This window comes from Pan paniscus, chromosome 13 (genome assembly GCF_029289425.2).
Source record: "Pan paniscus chromosome 13, NHGRI_mPanPan1-v2.0_pri, whole genome shotgun sequence".
Taxonomy (NCBI): Eukaryota; Metazoa; Chordata; class Mammalia; order Primates; family Hominidae; genus Pan; species Pan paniscus.
The window spans coordinates 15,553,451-15,565,507 of record NC_073262.2 but is presented as its reverse complement, the minus strand read 5'-3'; the positions used below and the strand labels follow the sequence as shown (position 1 = coordinate 15,565,507).

At 56.6% G+C, this 12,057-nt stretch overlaps 1 pseudogene; it reads left to right on the top strand.

The window, feature by feature from the left end:
- The first annotated feature begins 3,222 nt into the window (after positions 1-3,222).
- On the top strand, positions 3,223-8,661 carry LOC129397354 (interleukin-9 receptor-like; annotated as a pseudogene).
- Positions 8,662-12,057: the final 3,396 nt, after the last annotated feature.

The window sequence follows — 12,057 nt, the reverse complement described above, 5'->3', positions numbered from 1 at the left end:
GGGGCAGGCCCCCTTCATTACTTGGGAGACTGAGGCAGGAGAATCACTTGAATCCGGGAGGTGGAGGTTGCAGTGAGCCAAAACCATGCCACTGGACTCCAGCCTGGGTGATAGAGTGAGACTCCGTCTCAAAAATAATAATAATAATGATGATGCAGTGAAAAACCGTACACTTTAAGCACTTTATGATTTCACAATCTTCATACATTTGTCCACCTAAGCTTGTTCCTGATCCACACATGCTTTTACCACTGCCAGTTTTAACACATATTAGTAGATTCCTGTTTTGCTGCATTAGTTTTCTCAACTTTGGTAATATTCTTGCTGCAGTTGTTGGTTTTCTTTTTGGAGACAGGGTCTCACTGTCACTCAGGTTGGAGTACACTGGTGCGATAACGGCTCACCACAACCTAAACCTGCCGGGCTCAGGTGATCCTCACACCTCAGCCTCCCAAGTAGCTGGGACTACAGGTGTGGGCCACCATGCCCAGCTAATGGAGGGGGAAGGGCTGAGCTTGTCTGAAGACCCTCCCGTGGGTGTGGCAGAGCCTGTGGTCTGAGGCAGGGGTCCAGCTGCAGAGCAGCCCACAGCTTCGCAGTGGCCCAGGGAACCAGGGCAGGCAGGCCGTGAGGCCCAGTGCCTTCTGGGCCAGGCCTTGATGCTGAGGCCGTGGAATAGGTGCGGCTCTGAGAAGGGACCAGAGTGACCATGGGCTGGAGTCTATGTCCACAGACCCAATGTGGCAGAAGCTGTGCCAGGCAGTGATGTCAGCCAGGCTCCCCAGCAGGTCTAGGGATGTCAGGGGTAGCTCTGTCCCAGGTGGCAGACACTGGTTTCCCCTCCTGCTCTCACAACCATCCTGTGACCGGGTGTTGTCTGAGCTGTGGTGAGGCCTCCCTGGTGACATCCAGGAGCAGGGAGCATGTGGGTTGGGGGGTGTGTGCACCTGCCCTGGCTGCCTGGCCCTGTGGTCAAGGATGGGGGAAGGCAGCTCCGCCTGCATCTCCACCCCATTTGTAAAGCACTGTGTGCCTTCTGCTGGGGCATGTGCTGAGGGTGCCTCGCAGGCACTCCCCTCGGGAAGTTCACAGGCTTGTGTAGAAGCTGGTGGGAATGTGCTGAGAAGAGGTATCAGGAGCCAGATATTGGGCAGGTCCCAGGTCTCTGAGCCTCAGTTTCTTCTTCTGTAGGAGGGTGGTAAACCTGCCCTGCTCAGCTTACCAGGTACAGCTGTGAGTTTTCAGTGCGGAGGAAAAGCAGAGCCCTTCCCCTCAGATGGCCATATTGCCTTGTTGCTGTACCCAACTTTCCAGTGCTCCCCCAGGGGGTGTCCTGGCCTCCTCCTTTGTAGCTCTCAGATGTCACATGTGGGTCCTGCCCTACCATCCCCTCTCCCTGTCTTGAAACGAGGCCTGCTGAGCTTGAAACCACCCCACTCCCTGCTCTCAAGCCATCTGCTCCTGGGTTAGTTTGTGGCTGGCCTGGCCTGATTCTACATAGATGTGGGTGTTTCTCCAGTGCTGGGGCAGCGGTTGTCCATTCTGGGGCCTGGGTCAGCTCTCAGCTGTGGCTGTTGTGCCCGTGCTTCCCCAGGTCCTTATGGTCACTCCAACCCTGCCCTCAGATATCCTAAGAGCAGGCTGACTGTCTTCCCCATTCCTACCTTTCCAGTAACTGTTGCACAAAGGGACAGACACTGCTGCAGAGAACTTGCCACGGTGTTTCATGCTGCGGCTGGTGGTTCCAGGCTGCACGCTCCATTCTAGAAAGGGTGAGGATTACTGATCATCAGTCTTAACAGGGGACTGTCCTATGGGTACCTGGATACGCTACCGGGAGTGGGGCAGAGTGGGGTTAGAGTAGTGCCTGATGCCCGTTGAGGGTGTGCGGGTTCCTTAAGAGTGTGCACCCTGTAGCTGGCATGTATGTCTGTTTTTTTTCTTCTCCTTATCACTAATCAGCCTTTGGTAACCAGGCTGGCCCTGCTTCCTGCCTACGGGCTATGGGTGTACCGTCTGGAGCTGCAAATGGGGTGATGGGGCATCAGTAGCCTTCCCACACCCAAGAACTTCCTGACACTCAGCGCCTCATCTCCAGCCAACCTCTGGCTCCCCCAGAGATCCTGGGACCCAGGCCTCACACTCCAGCAGGGGGGGTCTTTGTCCTTCTGGTGGTGCTCTCCTTTGGAGGTACCTTCGAACAGGGGTGCAACAGATAGAATTCAGGAAGTGCCATCTGTTGCATGGATACCCTGCTGCCACCCTTGTCCACCTTCCTGGGGCAGATCCTGGGATGGGTCTTTATGTAAGAACACAAAAGGGAGAGAGAATGCATAGAGGCCAGGCACGGTGGCTCATGCCTGTAATCCCAGCACTTTGGAAGGCTGAGGCGGGTGGATCACTTGAGGTCAGGAGTTCGAGACCAGCCTGGCCAACACGGTGAAACTGCCTCTACTAAAAATACAAAAAAATTAGCTGGGTGTGGCAGCGGGCACCTGTAATCCCAGCTACTTGGGAGGCTGAGGCAGGAGAATCGCTCGAACCCAGGAGTTGGAGGTTGCAGTGAGCCAAGATCACGCCACTGCACTCCAGCCTGAGCGACAGAGGGAGACTCCGTCTCAAAAATAAATAAATAAATTAATTAATAAATAAATGCATAGAGGTTGTCTATGTGACCCTGGGCAAGTGATTTCTCCTCCTTCCCTTCTTGGGACTCAGCTCCTTGCCTGTGAACAGGGACAGTGCTTCTCCCTTACAGAGCTGTTGTGGGAATTAAAGTAGAAAATGCACCTGTGGTGGTTGTTGGTAGTGAGTGGTTCCCCCAATCCCGACTCCCCTGCAGGATGGGGCCTGGGCCCAGGGACAGGGGATGGGCTGGCAGAGGATGCCTGTCCCAGAGAGGAGCCTTCTTGGCAGATGTGGAGATCTAGCTGAGTCAGAGTCCAGGATCTAAGTTTGAGGGTGCATCTTACAGCCTGCAATCATGAGTCTTTGGCAGTGTCAAGCGGCCTTTCTGAGCTCCAGTTCCTTATCAGTAAACCCTGGGCAGTGGTGCCCAGCATCTTTCACAGGACACCGCGTGAGTGCAGATGGAGATCCACTGAGCACTCTGCTAGGGAGCAATTCATGGGAAGCACCCCTCCAGAGAGGGATGGCTCGCACAGGCCCTCAGCCCAGCCCCTTGCAGGCTGGACCTTGGAGAGTGAGGCCCTGAGACGAGACATGGGCACCTGGCTTCTGGCCTGCACCTGCGTCTGCACCTGTGTCTGCTCGGGAGTCTCTGTCTCAGGGGATGGACGAGGTGAGGGCTGGGCACTAGTGTCTGTATGAGGTGGGTGGAGAACTAGGGTATGTTTGGGGGACTGGGTTGTCCGATGTCGAGCCCCTAGGGAAAGGTTTGGCCCAAACTGTGCTGGGGCATGTCCTCTAGGGGTCAGCCCGGACCTCTGTCTCTAGTCTCCCTTCCTTTACCTCCCTACCTCCGGTCCCTGGACCGACCCTTCCTTCACCCTCTTGACACCTCTCTGGTTCTGACTTGCCCATGTACCATGGGTCAGAGCCCATCACTTCCCAGGCCTCCCAGTGCTTCCCTGGACAGATTCTGGGGTCATTCACTGGTGACTGCCCTGCTAGGATGTCAGCTGTCGGATCCCCCCCAACCCCCCAACTCAGCTCTCTTCTGAAGCACTCACTGTGGGCTCCCAGCCATCACTATCTCCAGGGCCAAGGGCTGGAACCTCCACCTGCCTCACCAACAACATTCTCAGGATTGATTGCCACTGGTCTGCCCCAGAGCTGGGCCAGGGCTCCAGCCCCGGGCTCCCCTTCATCAGGTGAGGGTGGAGGGCCATGCCCACCTGGACAGGGATGAGGGGGAGGATTGCAGCAGCTGCACCAGGATAGTATAGCAGCCCCGTGGTGCTGACACATGCCCTTTTCAGCAACCAGGCTCCTGATGGCACAGAGAAGTGCATCTGACAGGGCAGTGAGTGCACTGTAGTGTTGCTGCCCAAGGCAGCACTCCTGCCATCTGACAATTTCATCATCACTTTTTACCACTGCGTGTCCGGGAGGGATCAGGTCAGCCTGGTGGACCTGTAGTACCTGCCCTGGAGACATGGTGAACAGCAGCTATAGGCGTGGGGCAGGGCCCCTTGGCAAGAACATCCTGGCTGCCTGGGGGCTGGGAGAAAGGCCCTGCAGCCTGTGACGCCTGTGGCCCAGTAAGTGTTCTCAGTCCCTGCCAAGTAAGATCCAGGGCTGGGGGCAGGCTTGGCCCCTGGGAAGGGAGGGTCCACGTGGTTACTGCAGGGGCCAAAGGAAGTCACTGCTGTCCTGTCCCGCCTGGGGCTTTTCTGGACCAGCCTCCCAGTGAGGTGTCTGGTCTGAGAGGGTCTTGACTATGCCCCTTGGGAATCTTTCAGATCCCCAGTCTTGGGTGTGCTGATTGACACACCCAGACCCATGGGGCTTCAGCCTTACATGGATTCTCTCTGTTCCTGTGAAGCTGGACCCACTCTGACTTGCAGAGCACATCAGCTCGCCACTGCATCCTGACCTGGAGCCTCAGTCCTGCCTTGGAGTCAATGACCACACTTCTCAGCTATGAGCTGGCCTTCAAGAGGCAGGAAGAGGCCTGGGAGGTAACACTTTGGCTGGCTTTTCTCCTGGGGGCCTCACTCCTGGGAGCAGCAGTCCAGGGCAGACTCCCCACTCTAAATAAGGCGAGGTCAACTTGGAGTGATGAGGAGGGGAGGAACTGGAGCCAGGTGTGTGTGTGCACACATGCTGACATTTACATGTGTGTGCTTCGTGTGTGTGTGTGAGTAGGGTGAGTGTGCCTGTGTCTCTGTGTGTGCACATAAGTGTGGTAAGTGTGCATGTGTTTATGTGTGCACTTACAAGTGTACCCATGTTTGTGTTTGTAAGTGTACATATGAGTGTGTCTGCGCCTTGTGTTTGTATGTGTGAGTGTGCACATGGGCATGCCTCTGTGTACGTGTATGAGTGTGGTGAGTTGCTTCTGTGCACACACTCGTGTATATGAGTGTGCATGCAGGTGTGATGAGTGTGAAAGTGCGCCTGTAGACATGTTTGCCTGTGTGTGCATATGTGTATTTGTGGGCAAACGCAGCTGTATCTGTGTGTGAGTGTGCCTTCTCTGTGTGTGCGTGCACGTGAACATGGCGAGTGTGCCTGTGTGAACACAGGTGCGTTCATGTGTGTGTTATGTGAGCGTGTGCGTGTGTGTATCCTCAAGGGCTGAGGGACCCAGCCCCACCTTCAGCACCTGCCAACTGTCGCCACCCCCACAGCGGGCCCAGCACAGGGATCACATTGTCGGGGTGACCTGGCTCATACTTGGAGCCTTTGAGCTGGACCCTGGCTTTATCCTTGAGGCCGGGCTGCGTGTCCAGACGGCCATGCTGGGGGATGACGGGGCACAGGAGGAGCGAGGGGAGCCAGCCCGTGTGCTTCCAGGCTCCCCAGAGACAAGGTGGGCGCTGCTATGGCTGCCGCACTTCCAGAGTCTGGGCTGGGTGTCCCCCACTCCCTTTCAGCCTCCTGGAAGCCCCTCCCTGAGGCAGCCATGTCCCAGTTGACCCCCTTCCTCTGAAGGTCTGAGGTCTGTAGGGAGGACACAAACACTTGGCAACTCTGGGGCTTCCTGGGAACCTGTAGTTAGTGGCTCCTGTTAGGAGTGAGGGTGGCGGGGCTGCACACTAGGGCTGGGCTCCTGCCTGGAGGCTGGACATGACCTCAGTGTCCTTAATGGGGGCTGGACTGACCCTTGCGCACTGCAGTGCTGAGACGGCCCAGGGACCTTATGACCCACCGTGTGGCAGATGGGAAGAGTGCGGCCCAGGAGTGTGGTTCACACAAGGTCCTTCAGCAGGTGACACAAACCTCCAAGGCCCATCACAAGGTCCTTCAGCAGGTGACACGAACCTCCAAGGCTCATCACAAACCTTCCACTTTGGCCCAGGGCACTAAAGGGCACACTTTTGCCAGGTAGGTTTGTGGGGAGCCTCCTGGCACTGACGCTGCTCACAGCCCTGGGCCCTTCCTGCCCACGGACCCTCTGATCCCACCCTGGGGGTGGCCAGACAACACCTTTGTTGCTGTGTCCATCTTTCTCCTGCTGACTGGCCCGACCTACCTCCTGTTCAAGCTGTCGCCCAGGTAGGTAGCTGATGTGTGTGTGTGTGTGTGTACATGTGTGAGCGGGTAAGAGTGTACATGTTAGTGTATGTGTGCAGATGTGTGACTGTGTGCATGTGTGAGTGTGTGGTGGGTGAGTGTATGTGTGCAGATGTGTGACTGTGTGCATGTGTGAGTGTGTGGTGGGTGAGTGTATGTGTGCAGATGTGTGACTGCAGGTGTGAGTTTGTGCATGTGTGACTGTGCAGGTGTGAGTGTGTGGTGGGTGAGTGTGTGTGCAGATGTGTGACTGTGTGCATGTGTGTGTGGTGGGTGAGTGTATGTGTGCAGATGTGTGACTGTGCAGGTGTGAGTGTGTGCATGTGTGACTGTGCAGGTGTGAGTGTGTGGTGGGTGAGTGTATGTGTGCAGATGTGTGACTGTGTGCAGGTGTGAGTGTGTGGTGGGTGAGTGTATGTGTGCAGATGTGTGACTGTGCAGGTGTGAGTGTGTGCATGTGTGACTGTGCAGATGTGTGACTGTGTGCAAGTGTGTGTGGTGGGTGAGTGTATGTGTGCAGATGTGTGACTGTGTGCAGGTGTGTGTGGTGGGTGAGTGTATGTGTGCATGTGTGACTGTGTGCAGGTGTGAGTGTGTGGTGGGTGAGTGTATGTGTGCATGTGTGACTGTGCAGGTGTGAGTGTGTGGTGGGTGAGTGTATGTGTGCAGATGTGTGACTGTGTGCAGGTGTGTGTGGTGGGTGAGTGTATGTGTGCATGTGTGACTGTGCAGGTGTGAGTGGTGGGTGAGTGTATGTGTGCATGTGTGACTGTGCAGGTGTGAGTGTGTGGTGGGTGAGTGTATGTGTGCGTGTGTGACTGCAGGTGTGAGTGTGTGGTGGGTGAGTGTATGTGTGCAGATGTGTGACTGTGTGCAGGTGTGACTGCATGTGTGACTGTGCATGTGTGACTGTGTGCAGATGTGTGACTGTGTGCATGTGTGGGTGTGTGGTGGGTGAGTGTATGTGTGCAGATGTGTGACTGCATGTGTGAGTGTGTGGTGGTTGAGTGTATGTGTGCATGTGTGACTGTGTGCAGGTGTGAGTGTGTGGTGGGTGGGCGTCAAGGTCCACCCTTGTCTGGTTCCTCCCCTCCCCTCTCCACTTCCTGGTCCTGGATGGGGTGGGCTTTTCCAGTCTCCACTCTAGGCCAGTAGAGAGTTGTCAAGTTGCCAGGGGAGAGCAGGGAAGGGGGGTCTGAGGCAGAGGCTGAAGATAAGGGCAGCTTGGTCCCGACCAGACCCAGAGTCACCGAGATCAAGAGCCCGGGGTCCTAGTCTCCTGCCTCTGGAGGAGCTTGGTTTGTTCTTTTGTTCACACGTTATATGAAAGGTCAGTTGGGGCATCTGGTGTGCACAGGACTCTGTTCTCACCCTGGCCGATGCCTTAGAGAACAAGATGGACAAGGACCCTCCTTAAATAAACCATCACGCCTCATGCACCACATGTCAGGTTACAAGAGGGAGTGAAGGGGCCATGTCAGGCCGCGGATGTGAGGAAGAGGGTGTGGGGAGAGGGGTGTTGGGTGGGGCTAAGTGGGAGGGTGCTTGGCTTCTCCTTGGAGCAAAGGAAAGTGTGAAACTGTGTAACACGACCTAGTTTATGTTTTGAGGAATGGATTGCTGGGAAAGGGGACATGGGGAACCTGCTGGGGGCCAATGGGGGCCAGTGGGGTGCCCACAGGGAGATGATTTTGCATGAGCCAGTGAAAGAAGTGGAGATAGAGCAAGGTGGAGGGAATTGCAGGGTCTTAGGGGGAGAAATAGAGGGGACGTTTGGCTGGATGAGATATGAGTGGTGACCCCTGAGGTGGGGAAATGGGGCACAGCCTTGCAGGGAGGTTGGCGAGGTCTATTTGCACCTCTTGGGTTGGAGCCCCAGGTGACATCCTTGTGGGAGGTTCACTGGATCCTTGGCAGCAAGTCAGGTGCTCAGGGAGACACTGGGTTGGATGGGAGCCACAGATGTGCTGATGGCAAAGACAGAGTTCCTGGAGGTGCGGCTCCCTCTGCCGGCTGAGGATCTAGCTGACAACTCCCCGTTCTGAACCCGCCATCGCAGCTCATGCTGTAAAGGACGCGCGCCTCAGTATAAGTCAGTTCTATGCGGCCGTTAGGCAAGGAGGCCCAGTTGGGTCCTGCCCTGAGAGTGGGTTGGGATGTGATGAGATGGGAGAGAGGCAGTGGCATGGACGAGGTGGGCGGACCTCCTGCTGATGGAAGGAAGCTCAGCCTCTGCAGTGACCTCAGGCCACCTGGGTCCCCATAGGCCTCTGACTGGCCTCTCCTGGCCTCAGGGTGAAGAGAACCTTCTACTAGAATGTGCCCTCTCCAGCGGTGTTCTTCCAGCCCCTCTACGGTGTGCACAATGGGAACTTCCAGGTGTGTGCAGAGACCACGGCAGGGCGTCGGGGGCAGGTGTTGCCCAGAGCTCTGGCCTGCCCGAGATGTTGGCTTTCCTGAGGGTTGGCGGCCAGTATGGGAAACTTGTCAGTGCTTGGAGCCTTTTTTGTATATTCAGTGTATTTCAATTTATACGCTGTGTCTCCAGTGGGGAAAAACTAGCTTTATTCTCCATTACTGATTTCTTTTTGTTCTCATGTCTCCAGTTCCACTGTTGACGGGAAAATGTAAATTTCTCATGACTTATCTCTGTCCCCTCTGGTTTGCGGCTGTCTGCACCCACCATGTGTCTCACCTCCTCCTTCTGCGAAGGTGTCTGTCCTGTGGCCGTGGGGAAGGGTCTGTGGTGTGTGCACTGCCCTTGGGGCTCTCACTGCCTCTGGGCTCCTGCTCTGCCTGGTCCCCTGGTCCCTACGGATCGCATGCTGGCACCACAGCTGAGGAGTGGGCTCTTCACTTCCCCCTCTGTGGCCCTGTTGGGCCCCCACAGCCCAGGAACCAGTGAGCAACTTGGGGGTTGCATCAGCCCCTCCCCTCCCTGCTGGGCTGGCGGTTCATGCCCCCTGGGTGGGAGGAGGGGGAGAGGGAGGGCTCCATTGAATGGTCTCTGGTTTTTCCCCTCAGACTCCTCACTTTGGGCAAAGGACAAGAAGCAGTGAGGGCCCCTCCCTGGGGTCTGGGCCAAGCTGACCCCTCTTCTCCAGGATCTTCCCTCCCTGTGCCCTAGGGCATCCCTGGGCCCTGTGCGGCAAGGATGTCCCTTCCACACCGCGGCTCCAACTTACTATGCAGAAAAATCCTTTTTTTCTCTCAATGAGGAGCCTAGTTTTCAAGATTTTTGTCCAAATGTTCAATTTGAACCATAAACCGGGCACCTGGCTCTTCACAGAGTCTCCCCGTTTCCCCGAGGTGGTAGGTGTGACCATCACGAGCCTGGGCAGCTGAGTACAAGGCTGAGCAGGGCACAGATCATGACTGTCCCCTGGACTGTCATCCTGTTGCAGGCACCAGCCCTTCCCTAGAGAATCAGGGCACCTGCCAGGGGTTATTTAGACCCGCGGGTGGGGATCTGGTGCTGTAGGTTTGTCTCCAGGGAGCAGTGCAGTGACGGAGGGTGTGTTGTGTGTTGTGCATGGGATGGAGGTTCCTGGTCTCACCAAGGGAACAGCTTCCTTTTGGAGGCGGGGGCCACCTGTGGCCCCACAGAAGGATCCAGGTCTGCTAGCCTTAGCCCAGTGCTTTGAAAGTCACCAGTCCTGACAGCGACTTGTGTGTGTGTGTGTGTGTGTGTCTTTGTGTGTGTCTGTGTGTGTTTGTGTGTGTGTATGTCTGTGTGTGTGTCTGTATGTGTGTGTCTGTGTGTGTTTATGTGTGTGTGTGTTTGTGTGTGTGTATGTGTGTGTTTGTGTGTGTGTATGTGTGTGTGTTTATGTGTGTGTCTGTGTATTTGTGTTTATGTGTGTATCTGTGTGTGTCTGTGTTTATGTGTGTGTGTGTGTCTGTGTGTTTGTGTATGTCTGTGTGTGTCTGTGTGTGTTTGTGTTTATGTGTGTATGTCTGTGTGTGTGTCTGTGTGTATGTGTGTGTCTGTGTGTTTATGTGTCTGTGTGTGTTCGTGTGTGTGTCTGTGTGTGTCTGTGTGTGTGTTTGTGTGTGTATGTCTGTGTGTTTTTATGTGTGTGTGTCTGTGTGTGTCTGTGTGTGTGTGTGTGTGTATGTGTGTGTGTGTGTGTTGGGAATGCCCAGTCTCTGTAGCTGCTGAAAGGCCTTGAGGCACATGCTGTCAGGAGTTGGCTCTGTCCTGGGCAGATATCACCATCTGTACCTTGGTTCAGGCTGCCGTGAGCACCAGGCCCTGTGCTGGTGGAGTGGTGAGGAGCCTGAAGGGACTCAGGGTCCCATGATGAGGATGGGCTGGCACATGGAGGAAAGACAGAATGTCCAAGACACAGGCGCTGCTTGGCCTCTGGGTGTGGACCTCAGGAGGGCTTCCTGGAGGAGGAGGGATGCTGGGCTTGCCAGAAAGGAGGCAGCTGCTCCCAGGATGAGTTCTGAACATGCTACCTGAGCCCTTCCCTCCTCCTGCACTCTGTTCCACACTTAGATGGGGGCCCACAGGGCTGGTGTGCTGCTGAGCCAGGACTGTGCTGGCACCCGACGAGGAGCCTTGGAGCCCTGTGTCCAGGAGGCCACTGCACTGTTCACCTGTGGCCCAGCGGGTCCTTGGAAATCTGTGGGCCTGGAGGAGGAGCAGGAAGGCACTGGGACCTGAGCTCAGAGCATGTGCTGCCAGCAGGGTGTACGGAGTGGAGGGCACAGCCACTTGCCTATCTGCCACAGGAGGACTGGGCCCCCACGTCCCCCACCGGGGCATGTTACTCCCTTCCGTCCTTAGCAAGGCTCGGTCCTGGATGTTCTAGGTCCCTGACTTGCCAGATGAATCATGTCCATTTTGGGAAAATGCACTTAAGTCTCCGGAGCCCTTGTCTGGGACTGAACCTCCTGAGAATGGGCCCCTAGCAGTGGTCGGAGGTCCTGTCTGGATGGAGGCTCAGGGGCAGCTTCAGGGAGGAAGGATCCCTCTGCTCAGTGCCTGTGGGGAGCAGCCTCTACCCTCAGCATCCTGCCCACAGGTTCCTCCTTCGGCTGTCCCTTTTCTTTATCCCTGGCCTCTCTGAGAAGAGGGGTGTGGTCTCTCAGCTGTTCCACCATCATCCCCTTAAAGGGCCAGCCTGGGCCCAGTGGACACAGGTAAGGCACCATGACCACCTGGTGTGACCTCTCTGTGCCTTCCTGAGGCACCTTTCTAGAGATTAAAAGGGGCTTCATGGCTGTTCCAAAGTGCTGATGGCTGGGAAGAGGGGCCAGAGGAGGAGTGAGGGGTGAGGTTTGGCCAGCCCTAGGCTTTCTGGGTTCTAGGGACAGCCCGGTGGATGCTCAATGACAGTTTCGGGGACAGCAGGGTGGAGGCTCAGGGGCAGCTCCAGGGACAGCAGGGTGGAGCCTCAGGGGCAGCTCCGGGGACAGCAGGGTGGAGCCTCAGGGGCCGCTCCGGGGACAGCAGGGTGGGCCTCAGGGGCAGCTCCGGGGACAGCAGGGTGGGCCTCAGGGGCAGCTCCGGGGACAGCAGGGTGGAGGTTCAGGGACAGCTCTGGGCTAAGGTAAGGGTGGAGGCTCAGGGGCAGCTCCGGGGACAGCAGGGTGGAGGCTCAGGGGCAGCTCCGGGGACAGCAGGGTGGAGGTTCAGGGACAGCTCTGGGCTAAGGTAAGGGTGGAGGCTCAGGGGCAGCTCCGGGGACAGCAGGGTGGAGGCTCAGGGGCAGCTCTGGGGACAGCAGGGTGGAGGCTCAGGGGCAGCTCTGGGGACAGCAGGGTGGAGGCTCAGGGGCAGCTCTGGGGACAGCAGGGTGGAGGCTCAGGGACAGCTCTGGGCTGAGGTCAGGGTGGAGGCTCAGG